This window comes from Myotis myotis, unplaced genomic scaffold (genome assembly GCF_014108235.1).
Source record: "Myotis myotis isolate mMyoMyo1 unplaced genomic scaffold, mMyoMyo1.p scaffold_m19_p_19, whole genome shotgun sequence".
NCBI classification, from domain to species: Eukaryota; Metazoa; Chordata; class Mammalia; order Chiroptera; family Vespertilionidae; genus Myotis; species Myotis myotis.
Window position 1 is genome coordinate 13,562,549 of NW_023416323.1, and position 13,426 is coordinate 13,575,974.

Genomic DNA, 13,426 nt, shown 5'->3' on the forward strand with positions numbered 1-13,426 from the left:
TCGGCCTGCGGACTCGGGTCTCAGGTTCGATTCTGGTCAAGGGCATGTACCTTGGTTGCGGGCACATCCCCAGTGGGGGGTGTGCAGGAGGCAGCTGATCGATGTTTCTCTCTCATCGATGTTTCTAACTGTCTATCCCTCTCCCTTCCTCTCTGTAAAAAAATCAATAAAATATATATTAAAAAAAAAAATCCAGAGTGAAAATTGTTTATTCAAAAGAATGGTTTGTAAGCCAGTTGAAACACCATGATATTTTTTGGTGTAGATTGGAAGTATATCAAGATAGGTTTAAAAAAAATACTCATCTTGCCTGGCCAGCGTGGCTCAGTGGTTGAGGTCATGGTTTGATTCCTGGTCAGGGCATGTGCCTGGGTTTTGGACTTGATCCCTAGTGTGGGATGTGCAGGAGACAGCCAATCAATGATTCCCTCTCATCATTGATGTTTCTGTCTCTCCCTCTCCCTTCCTCTCTGAAATCAATAGAAAAAAATACACTATATATATCCTATATAATAAAAGCCTAATATGCAAATCGACCAAATGGAAGAATGACTGGTGGAACGACTGGTCGCTATGACACGCAGATGCTTAACGCAGGAACTGCCCCCAGCCTGCAGGCACCAGGCCAGCCAAGGCGGGTGCCAGCGGGGGCCCCTGCCAGTAGCCTCACAGATCGGCCCTGATTGCCCGCCAGGCTTAGGGACCCTATGTTCATCAGGCCTCTAGTGTGTGTGTGTGTGTGTGTGTGTATAAACTTATGAAACATCAATGATGAGAATCATTGATCGGCTGCCTCCTGCACGCCTCCTGGTGATTGAGCCTGACTGGACTTGAACCCGGGACCCTTCAGTCCGCAGGCCAATGATCTATCCACGGAGCCAAACTAGCTAGGGCGAGAAAGATAAATTTAAAATCTTGCATTGCTTCATTATTCAGGGATAACCACCACTATCTATAATAATAAAAGCATAATATGCTAATTAGGCCGGATGGCTGAACAGCTGAATGACGTCTGGACGACTGTCCGGACGAAGCTGGGTGCCAGGGCTGTGAGGGCCAAGCCCCTTGCATGAATTTCAGGCCTCTAGTTGTTAGATATTTCCTGCCCTGGCTGGTATGATTCAGTGTTGCTTCTTTTTCACTACAGGATAAAGCAAGCAAGAAATAGAAAATTAATGTTTCAAAACAATTATTTTCTCTTTTTTCTGCCAAGGGCCAGCACTTATGATTATCATCTTGTCCATATTGCCATTCCCATTGGTGGAAACATCTCTGTTGCTTTAGATGGATTGTTGGTGAGGTTTTGCATCCATGCTGGCCTTCCTCCCAGACATGGATGGGTAAATTATTCCATCAGTTGACTAGCTCCTCCTCCTTTCAGTGGTCACCTGCCAGCTGTTTTAGACACTCACTGTTCATGTCTTCATGTCTGAGTCTGCACTCTGTCGAGTCTGGGAATATGCTGTTTTGAAGTACTGTAGCTATAAGCTAAAAGTAAAAAGAGTTGTCTAGTGCATTTCTGTTTGAAAATGTATCTTGATTATAGTTGTGGTGGTGGTAGTTTTGTTGTGAACAGGTATGCTACATGATGTGAACTGGTAGGTATGCTATATGAAGCTTTAAAAAAAATGTCTTAGATTATTTCTTTAGCATACTTCCCAGAAATGAGTTTACTCTGTCAAGAGGTATAAATATTTTAGAGGCTCTTTAATTTGTACTGTTCTGGAAATAAGTGAATCAATTACTATTTTTTTTTCACTTAGAATGAAAAGACCTTTAGGTCAGGATTTAAAAGACCTGGATTCTGTTTTCAACTTGCCTTTAATGCTCTGCCATGACCTCATACAACTAAAAATCTCCCTTAACTGAATTTGGACCCAGTTTCCTTACTTGTAAAATAGCAGGTGGATTAGAGCACTGGTTCTTTATCCAGATGCTTTTGCTCCCAGGGGACATGTGACAATGTCTGTAGATATTCTGGTTGTCATATTGTGGGGGTTCATTCCTGGCAGCTAGTAGGTAGAGGCTGGGGTGCTGCTCAACACCTGCAAGTGGCAGGTCAACAGGGAATAGTCTGGCCAAAAATATCAGTGGTGCTGAGTTTGAGAAACCATGGATTAAAGGGGCCTCAAGTTTTCTTCAGTTGTATTAGTAGATATTATTTGCTGTATTCCTGTTGTGGTCATTCATCATACACTCTATTGCTCATTACTGTTTTTATTGGAAAATTGAAAAACTTAGACATGTTGCTTTTCACTAAAAGTGAGTTGTGACTGGAAGCTGCTTTTCCATATTCATTTTTAATAGTCCTTGAGGTTAATGTCAGCTTTGAAAAGCCCTATAAAGAAATAGAAAGACAGAAAAATCTTACTCCATTTTTGCAAAACACACACATCTATAAGGTCAGGAAACCACTGTGACTGCAGGGCCTGGGAATCCCACTTCATAAAAGCACCATGTCCTGAGAACCTTCTCCCTGTCTCCTGTCTGTGTGTTTCCCTGCCTGATTCTGCACTTTTGATGTGTTTGGAGATAGAAGAGAGCCTTATTTTAGGATGGGATTATGGAAAATGGGCATGAATGGTATTTTTTTTAAAATTAATACTGGTTTGTTTTATTGTTAAAGATCTCAAAGCTGTCCTGGGAGGTGATACAGTTTTATTGAGTTAACACACACCCCCCCCCCCCCCCCCATGATACTGTAGTATGGTTTCTTCCTTTCTTACTGGCAGTATTATTGTGTTAAATGTCCAGGCTATAGTGGTTACTTGATTTATTTGGTTTCTTGTGTATAGGAAATTTGAGAGGCTTCTAAATAAAATCTGTTTCTCATAGTTATTTTGCAGGATTGTATATTTTGTCATTTGTTCTTTTTTGATAGTAAACTTTCAGTTTACCTTCAAATTGTTGAAATTGCTACATCTTAATGTAAAAATATTTGATGATTGAAAATAAAGTTTTTAGTTGTCTGTATACCATTAAATTCTTAGTTGTGAATGATACAAATAAATGATTTCAATTAATCACAAATGAAATTAGGACCAGTTGTTCAATTTAGGGACCAGGGGTCAGCCTGGCTTTGTTTTCCTCTCCACTCCCTGTCAAGGCATTAGAGTGGGTGAGGGGCATGCAGCCTCTGTCACTGTTGAAATTTTGGAAGACTATAGCTAGTATATCATGTGAGCTGCAGGGGTTATAATGGTATAAATATGAAAACCAGTTCTTTATACCCTGTGTTTCAGCCAACCCTGCTTTAGCAATATTGTTGAAACTTCTGGTGCACTTCCCAGTTGGTGTCTACCTCCTACCCACAGAGGAAGCATTATTTTGAATTTTATATTTCATGATGATTTGCTTTTCACTGACATTTTACTGTATGTATATTAAGTCAAATATTTTAAGTTTCCTGTACTTTTGAAAGACACAGATATATTTAGTATATTCCTCTGAGACCCCCTTTTTTTTTGTTTTTTATTCACTGTTAATGGTATTTGAGATTTGATTATGTTGACACTAGAGGCCTGGTGCACGAAATTTGTGCACTGGAGGGGTTTGGGGGTTCCCTCAGCCTGGCCTGCGCCCTCTCACAGTCAGGGAGCCGTCAGTCAGACATCCTTAGCACTGCTGCGGAGGCGGGAGAAGCTCCCACCACCTCTGCTGCACTCACCAGCCATGAGCCGGGCTTCTGGCTGAGCGCTGTTCCCCCTGTGGGAGCGCACTGACCACCAGGGGGCAGCTCCTGCACTGAGCGTCTGCCCCCTGGTGGTCAGTGTGTGTCATAGTGACTGGCTGTTTGGTCAATTTGCATATTAGCCTTTTATTATATAGGACTAGAGGCCCAGTGCACAAAAATTTGTGCACTTGGGGGGAAGGGGGGTTCCTCAGCCCGGCCTGTGCCCTCTCACAGTCTGGGACCCCTCGGGAGATAACAACCTGCTGGCTTAGGCCTGCTCCCGGGTGGCAGAGGGCAGGCCCAATCCCTAGGTGCAGCCCCTGGTCGGGCTCAGAGCAGGGCCGAATGGGGGGGTGGGGCGCCGACCCAGTCATGCACAGAGCAGGGCGGATCGGGAGGTTGCGATGCCACCCTCAGTCACGCTCAGGGTAGGGCCGATTGGGGGGTTGGGGCACCACCCCCTGTCACACTCAAGGCAGGGTCGATGGGCAGGTTGCGGCGCCACCCCCTGTCACGCACAGAGCAGGGCCAATCGGGGTTGGGGAGCTCCCCCCTGTCACTCACAGAGCAGGGCCCATCAGGGGGGTTGGGGCTCCGTACCCTGTATGCACAGAGCAGGGTCGATCAGGGGGTTGGGGAGCTCCCCCCTGTCACACACAGAGCAGGGCTCATCAGGGGGGTTGGGGCTCCGTACCCTGTACGCACAGAGCAGGGTCGATCAGGGGGTTGGGGAGGTCCCCCCAGTCACACACAGAGCAGGGCCTATCAGGGGGTTGGGGAGCTCCCCCCTGTCACTCAAAGAGCAGGGCCCATCAGGGGGGTTGGGGCTCCGTACCCTGTACGCACAGAGCAGGGTCGATCAGGGGGTTGGGGAGCTCCCCCCTGTCACTCACAGAGTAGGGCCAATAGGGGAGTTGAGGCACCGCCCCCTGTCACACACAGGGCAGGGTCGATGGGGAGGTTATGGCTCTACCCCGTCACACACTGCGCAGGGCCCGTGGGGGCGGGGGTGTTGGGGTGCTGCACCCTGTCACACACAGAGCCACAGGCCGATCCGGGGGATGGGGAGCTCCCCTCTATCAGGCACAGAGCAGGGCTGATCAGGGGGTTGGGGTGCCTTCCCCTGTCACGAACAGAGCAGGGCGGATAGGGAGGTTGTGGCCACGCCCCCTGTCACACACAGAGCCGCAGGGCTATGAGGGGGTTTGGGCGCTGCCCCCTGTCACCCTGATCCCGGTGCCGGGAGGCCTCGCGGCTCTGCTGATCCCGGTGCTGGGAGGCATATTACCCTTTTACTATATAGGATAGAGGCCTGGTGCACGGGTGGGGTCCGGCTGGTTTGCCCTGAAGGGTGTCCTGGATCAGGGTGGGGGTCCCCACTTGGGTGCCTGGCCAGCCTGGGTTAGGAACTGATGGCTGTTTGCAGCTGGTCACACCCCCTTCAGGGTGGGGGTCCCCACTGGGGTGAGGGGCTGAGGGCTGTTTTCAGGCTGGCGGGTGTCTGAAGTTCCCAACTGCTCCTTTTTTTCTTTTTCTTTTTATTCTGGGCCAGCTTTAGCTCTGGCTCCAGCTCTTAGGCCTCCGTTGCTGAAAGCAGGTTTCTGGCCTTTGTTTACCTTCTGTATTTGAAACAGTGTTGCGATCCTGCTGGCTGAAGCCCGGCCGACTAAAACAGGTTTCTGGGGTTTTGTTTAGCTTCTATATTTGTAACATAGTTGCTTAGAGTTGCAGCTCAGAGGCTGGCAGCGGCAGGCGGGAAACGTTGGAGTCCCCTGTCACTGAAGCAAGCAAGCCTCATGTTCGCTTCAAGCTGCCTGGCTGCCGGCCGCCATCTTGGCTGCCAGTTAATTTGCATATTGCCCTGATTAGCCAATGGGAAGGGTAGTGGTCGTACGCTAATTACTATGTTTGTCTTTTATTAGATAGGATTATATAGGATGTATGGTTGAAGTTTAGTAATTAATAAAGAGATTGTTTACATGTGGACTACCTCTGTAAGGAATGACTTGGAAGGAGTCTCTGCTCCATGAGCCTCAGCACTCTGTGCTTGCCACGGTATTCAGATACCTACACCCCCCACCCCCAACATTAAAAAAAAAAACCCTTACCTGAGGATATTTTTCTATTGATTTTTAGAGAGAGTTGAAGAGAGAGAGAGAAATATGGATGTGAGAGAAATACATTGATTGGTTCCTCCTGCACAAGCCCTGACCAGGGCCTGGGCTGGGGAGGAGCCTGCAACCGAGGTACATGCCCTTGACCGTAATCGAACCTGGGACCCTTTGGTCTGCAGGCCAATGCTCTATCCACTGAACCAAACCAGCTAGGGCCATTTATTTTTTTAAAATAAATCATAGTAACACATTTTAATGCCGGGGTCCTGCCCCAGCAGGTCCAGGGGTCCCCAAAGGTGTGGATGGAGTCAGCGAAGAAGGAATGACACGGAGACAGCCAGGTTCTGTCTCTAGGTTCTTCAGCCAGGTTCAGTCACCAGGTTCTAGTCAGGTTCTCTTGCCAATTTCTGTAGTCAGGTTCAGTCCAGGATCTTTTGCCATGTTCTCTCGCTAGGTTCTGTCTCTAGGTTCTGAGGCCAGTTTCTGTCCAGGAACTTTTGCCATGTTCTCCAGCGAAGTTCTTCTGTCTCTAGAGAACGTTCTGTGTAGGTTCTGTGCCTAGGTTCTGTCTCTCTTGGTTCTGTCTTCTTACATCTGTATTTATACCAGTTGATTCCAATCCTATCAATCTCTATTTCAAAGGTTAGGGAGTTTCTTATCTCCATTCCAGGCAGTAAAGATTATGTAGCTTAAGCATGATTGTTCGTAGTTAAAGTGATTAATTACCCACCTGGCACTTAGTTAAGAGGTTTTATTCCCTCCCTAACTTCAGGGGAAAATCCCTACCTGGGGAAAAAACCTTTCTCAGAGAGGAGACCTTGGTTAAAACACATAGTGCCAAGGTGAGCAAACATATTAAGAACAGTATGCCATATATGCCAGGTCCCTTGAAAGAGCAAGCATGGACCGGCTCCCGGCATTTTAAAAATATGTTTTTATTGATTTATTATAGAGAGAGGAAGGGAGAGGGATAGAAAGATAGAAACATCGATCAGCTTGCCTCCTGGATGCCCCTTACTGGGGTGGGGATCAACCCACAACCCAGGCATCTGCACTGACCGGAAATCAAACTGGTGAGTTGTGGTTCATGGGTCGATGCTCAACCTCTGAGTCACATCAGCCAGTCCAGACAACATTTCTTTATCACATTTACAAAATCTTCAGACCCTCCTGGGGTTGCCCTGATCTTCCTGCTTGTCCTTAGTTGTGTTTGGAGGAACTCAAATGCATGTAGGAGGCTTGAATCATGTTTCTGAATTGGAGTTATCTGAAGCACATTGGTCTGAATTATGGTCCTTTGTCTTTGAGAATGGACCTATAAGTAGATTGAGGGAGAGACTGAGTGATGGATTTAGGGTAGTCAGGAATGTCCTGCTGAAAGGGACCAGTGAGCACAGACACAGACCAAAAATGGAAGAGAGAAAGTGGGCAGTGTTGAGAGGGAAGTGTCCAGATTGAGGCCATATAGAACAGGGAAGTGGAGTGGGGGATGGGGTGGGAGTGGAAGCAGTGTATTAGGAGGCTGTGGGAGGTGGAGAGAGGTGGGCCATCGGGGTTTTGTGAACCAAAGGGAGATTTTGGATGTATTCTGAGTTTGAGAGGAAGCTTGCAAAATGTATAACTTTGGCAAAGGTTTAATAATTGCGAGATTCCTATCAAACTCCTTGTAAAGAGAAAAGTCTGTGAATCACCCAAGCCCCAGTCCTGAGGTCCCATCTCTGTGGAGAATGACAGGCCCACCTGAGTGTTCTTTTTTCAGCCTGGCCTTTCTGGGTATTGCTTTCCAGGAAAAATTACTGAGAATAGAGATTTGTATTTGAATAGTGTCCTAAAACAAATCATCAGGTGTGAACCTCTTTCCTGGGCTTTACTTTCCCTTTATAACCCTAAGTCAGACATCTTACAAACTTTTTGCTTGTCTGGTGTTAAGTAAAATGAAGCAAGGTAGTAAGTAATAGAATAAATGGCTTCTTCAAATGGGGAGAGACAAATTGTAAGTAGAAAAGCTCTCTACTTAGTAGAAATTATTATTTTTTGCTAATTTTACTCTCTTGTTTCAGAATATACACAGCACTGCTCTGGACACACCTCTATTGGATTTAATATACAGTCTTTATCAACATCAACTTTCAGCTATGGAATCGGTAAATATTTTATTGCATTGCCTCTCATCAGTTCGTGTGTGTTTATTTTCTTGTGTGTGTGTTTATTTTCATTGGTTTGTAAAAAGGAGTGTCAAAATAATGGTTGAGTCTCCAAGTTGGTTTTATTGGGCTTGATAGAGTTTTTGCTAAGTGTTTTGAATTTTGTTCTGGACTTCACTTAGATGAAAGTGTTTCAGAATAGTGGTAATGAGCTGTGTGGAGTTAATAAACAGCATCCGCGGTGTCCCAGTGAGGAATTCTTTGCAAAAATTGAACAGGTTGGTATCCAGGCCTAAAGGAAGTTTTCTTTTCAACTTCCTTTATCTTATTCCATCCCCAAGTAGTCTGGAAGCTACCTGGACCCTGTGCTTGCTAACTCACTGTGTTAGTCTTGTGCTCTATGTGTCTTGCATTAACACTGCACGAAGTGGAGAGCTTTTCTAGTCTGAGAATTGTTGCTTCTGCCCTGGGGGAAGCCGTGAGACCTGGTTGTGGTCTTGTCTGGTGTCCTGTGTGTCTGGGCAGCCAGTACCTTCTGGGTAGTCTCGGTAACTACTCCATGGTATTCCTGGAAGTTTGAGAGGAGGGGCGGCTGCTTCCTCAAGACTCTGGTCTCGGTTCTGACCTAACATCTGTTGCTCCTAAACAAAGCCCTTCCTTGGGAAATGTGTCACATTGGCGTATGCTTTATTTCCTCTGATATGTGGATTGATAACAATTGGAAAGGAAACACTTAGCTCATTTTAGTTTTTCATACCATGACTGGTGTTAGTGTTTTTTAAGCAAACAGTTCAAAAGTGTATCATCTATTTTGTGTTATTGTTCTTAGCAGACATGAAGGAAATCTTTCTGCTACTTTCTTGGCAAGTGTTCTTTTAAAAAATCTTTTTAAAAAAAAAAAATTTATTGATTTCAGAGAGGAAAGGAGAGATAGAAACATCAATGATGAGAGAGAATCATTGATTGGCTGCCTCCTGCACACCCCACACAGGGGATTGAGCCCTCAACCCAGGCATGTGCCCTGACCGGGAATCAAACCATGACCTCTGGTTCATAGTTCGATGCTCAACCACTGAGCATGCCATCCGGACAGGTGTTCTTAATCTAACAGAACCTATCCTTTATCTCAGTCATCAGTGAATCAGGCCACTTTGAAATGCATCTGGGTACTTTCCTTGACTTGCCAAGTATTTTTTTTTTTTTGGAAATTGGGATAAGGTTTGATGGAAAGGATACTTCAGTGTCTCTGAGAGTAGGCCTAGAATTGTCTCCTCTTAATCTGCAGAGTGGTTGGCAGTTAGAAGCCATCCTGGCCAGTGAGAGTGTTGCTGACCAGGATGGGATGGTGATAGGCTTTGTGACACCCTGGGAATGTCTGGGAAGCATTCCCAGGATATGCATGTGGACTCAGGTTGGTTGTCTTAGGCAGTGGGTCAGACACTGAGAGACTAGGTCCACGAGAGACCCATGCCTCGTGGCTGAGCTCTGCCTTTGTTTGGAAACTATAATAATGGTCTTAATTTGTAACAAGGAAAAACAAAATTCTGCTTAAATTAGGTTCTTAAGTATTTGGTGATTCCTGATTAAAAGAAAACAATTATAGCAACTCTTTGCTGAAAGATTGTTGGGTTGCCCTAATTGGTTGGGTGGATTGAGAGCAATGGATATGTTAATGTTTAGAAGGCTTTTCTGACATTTGAAGGATTGGCTTTTTGACCATACCACAGTAATAGTCCAAAGTGTCTAATGCCATTTAACACTGTAGTGAACCATAAATATGCAGTTAACAATCTGCAGTGTTTGAATTGAATAAAGATAAAGGTTCGTATTAACATGAGATGCTGTTGTGACTGCCCAGCAGATAGGCAGTGGCCCTAATGTGTGAGAGCAGGGGCTCGGGCTCAAGGTTGTAGACCCTCCATGACCTTTCCTGGCATCAAAAGACAGAATTTAAATAGTTAACTGCCATGCATCCAAAACGGAAACCATCCCCACACGCCACGATATTTTGAATTTAATTAAAAAAATCAATTTGCAATGAATAATATAAAAATAAATATATTACTGTGGAAAGCAGCTACAGTGTTTGGACAGGTTCAAGCCTCAGACTAATGAGAGGGCACAGTCCTCTTGTGGTTTGCCACGTGCAAGTCCTAGCTTGGAGGGCAAAGCCCTCCCAGCACAATTATAGCCAAAGTCTATAGTTGTAAGGTTGACCTTATGGTCCCACGTGGCTAAATGATATAGGCTGGGGGAGGTGCAGCAAGTAAACAAAGCTTGATTAGGTATGTGTAATGGAGTAGATTCAAAACCCATGAGAACATTGTAAACATCTTGACCACGCCCTTACTTTGCCTTCTGGAAACTGGCTATAAAATAAAGACTCAGCTTGCAGGCTGTGGTGCTGTCTCTCCATCAGAGAAGCAGCGTCCTACCTAGCCCCAGCTTTATTCTCTTGTCTGTCTTTTCTAAATCCTTCACCGCCCCCTCTCAGGTTCACTCACAGCTGTGCAGGCCTGGCACAATTACAATTCGGGTGTTCTTAAATATTTTCAGTTGAAATTCTCACGAAAAAAATGATTTTAAAGTTTGTCTATAGATGCTACAGCAGGCAAATGGTTAAAAAATACAATTATTTTGCAGACTCTAATACTTTTTCATTGTTACTCATATTATTCATTATTTTTACTTTTCATTTGACCATTTAAGGTAGAATATGAGCCATTTAGATCAGATTTAAATCACTTTTTTGGGAAGGTAGTCTTGTTAAAGCACCTTTACTGATTTTTGGGTAGATTCTGGATTTGTTCTGCTCTGAAATGTTCTAGGCATGGCTGTGGTTGGTTACAGGAGTCTGTGGAATCTGGTACTAGCTCTATGATCTTGGGCCCATGTCTTTAACCCTGTGAGCCTTGGATTCCTCCCCTGTGAGGTAGCAATGGTGATACCCATTTGAAAGGTTTCTTTAGAGATTAAATGACACTGTTTATGGAAATAGAGCTTCATGAAAATGTAAACTTCAAAATAATTAGAATTTTTTAAAACTCTAGCATAAAACTCTAATTTCAGCTGATAGTTGTTATAGTTCTCACTTTGTTAACATCTTTCTTGGTAATACCTTGGTCAAGGCCTTTCCAGAGAAGTGATGAGATTGAAAAAGCTCTTGATGACACACATTTCACCAGGGTTAGATGGATGTAGATATGAGAGTCAGAGTGAGTGAGGCCACACTGCTGATGAGAATTGTTTCCAAGCACTGCCTGAAGATCTAGGTGGAATGTGAATGTTACATTTACATTTACTGTGAATTAGGAAGTTTGAATTATGTTTTAAAAAACAAAATGGTTTCTGAAAGTGGCATGTTAGGATAATAAAGGCAGTGTTGTTTATATGAATGGAAGCTTAGATTTAATGGTTAATATTTTTTTTTGACTCTTTTTTTTAATATTTTATTGATTTATCACAGAGAGGAAGGGAGAGAGATAGAGAGCTAGAAACATCAATGAGAGAGAAACACCAATCAGCTGCCTCCTGCACATCTCCCACTAGGGCTGCGCCCGCAACCCAGGCACATGCCTTTGACCGGAATCGAACCCGGGACCTCCCAGTCCGCAGGCCGACGCTCCATCCACTGAGCCAAACGGCTTGGGCTTAATGGTTAATATATTTAATTGAACACATCTACTTAAAATACTGGCTGGTGTGGTTCAGTTGGTTGGAGTGTCATCCCCTACACCAAAAGGTTGTGGGTTTGATTCCTGATCAGGGCACATACCTAGTTTGTTGAATCAATCCCCAGTTGGGAAGTATAGGGGAAGGCAACTAACTGATCAATGTTTCTCTCTCACATTGATGTCCAGGCCCCCCCGCAACACACACACTTCCCCTCTCCTTCTCTTCTCTCTAAAACCAATAAACATGTCCTTGGGTGAGAATTACAAAAATAAAACAGAAAAGTGATCACTTTTTGACGTGTTGAGATGTTGAATTTGCAAGGCACGCAGAAGAGTGATGTGCATTGACCAGCCGTGGGCAAACTACGGCCCGCTTGAAATGAATAAAACTAAAAAAAAAAAAAAAAAACCGTACCCTTTTATGTAATGATGTTTACTTTGAATTTATATTAGTTCACACAAACACTCCATGCATGCTTTTGTTCCGGCCCTTGGGTCCAGTTTAAGAACCCATTGTGGCCCTCGAGTCAAAAAGTTTGCCCACCCCTGGCATAGACTCTCGGTGTCCCTGGAGGCAATACTGAGTTAGTGCACTCTGACCAGCCTGTGCTCACTGTAGAGCAGTGGTTCTCAACCTTCCTAATGCCGCGACCCTTTAATACAGTTCCTCATGTTGTGGTGACCCCCAACCATAAAATTATTTTTGTTGCTACTTCATAACTGTAATTTTGCCACTGTTATGAATCATAATGTAAATATCTGATATGCAGGATGTATTTTCATTGTTACAAATTGAACATAATTAAAGCATAGTGATTAATCACAAAAACAATATGTAATTATATATGTGTTTTCCCATGGTCTTAGGCGACCCCTGAGAAAGGGTTGTTCGACCCCCAAGGGGGTCGCGATCCACAAGTTGAGAACCGCTGCTGTAGAGAGATTTGCACCTCTGATGCTTGACCCTGCATCCCTGTCAACTTAGGGGACTGGAAGTTTTGTTAGCAACAGAACCACGTCCTGCCTGAGCAGCAAGGTTGGAGGGGGCAGGGAGTGGAGGAGGGGGTCCAGTCTTTGGTGCTCCTTCTGACAGAGAATGCCTTGCCATCTGATATTGAAGCAGAGAGATAAGCTCTCCCTAGGCAGGTCCCTCTGTACCCGCTTGTATGGTAGGACTAGCCATCCCAGGTTACTAATTGGCCATTAAGTGCCTTCCTGGTTAGGGCATATGCATTTGCCATGGTCTAGGCCAGGGGTGGGCAAACTTTTTGACTCGAGGGCCACAATGGGTTCTTAAACTGGACCGGAGGGCCGGAACAAAAGCATGCATGGAGTGTTTGTGTGAACTAATATAAATTCAAAGTAAACATCATTACATAAAAGGGTACGGTCTTTTTTTTTTTTTTTTTTAGTTTTATTCATTTCAAACGGGCTGAATCCGCCGTAGTTTGCCCATGGCTGGTCTAGGCAGCTGGTTGGGTTGGATTTGTAGGTTGTTAGGAGCATGTATATCCTAATGCTAATTCATTTGTCTTTTTAACAAAGAAGTTTTTTTATGACTCAAAAATAGATAAAGCACACTTTGCTTCATTATCAGAGAGATATGCATAGCTAATTATGCCAATATAATTTACTGAATTTTTTTAGTATAATGAGTTTTTATTGTATTTTAGGGTTCTGGGGAATATTCTTTGTCTACATTCTTTTAAACTGCATATAAAGTATAGAATATTAGATATCATTTAAATTAGATTTCATTAAATGCATCTTTTTTGTTAATATAAAAGTTGGTAATTGCATTCAAACACTTTTTGCCAGAAG

At 44.3% G+C, this 13,426-nt stretch overlaps 1 protein-coding gene across 11 annotated transcripts in view; it reads left to right on the plus strand.

The window, feature by feature from the left end:
- Positions 1 to 13,426, plus strand: part of ANKRD11 (ankyrin repeat domain 11) — a 271,667-nt gene that overhangs the window by 86,526 nt on the left and 171,715 nt on the right. For all 11 annotated transcript variants that reach the window (XM_036346978.1, XM_036346980.1, XM_036346977.1 and 8 more), the window contains one exon: positions 7,848 to 7,931. The gene's annotated coding sequence lies outside the window, so the exon portion shown is untranslated. The remainder of the gene's footprint in view (positions 1 to 7,847; positions 7,932 to 13,426) is intronic.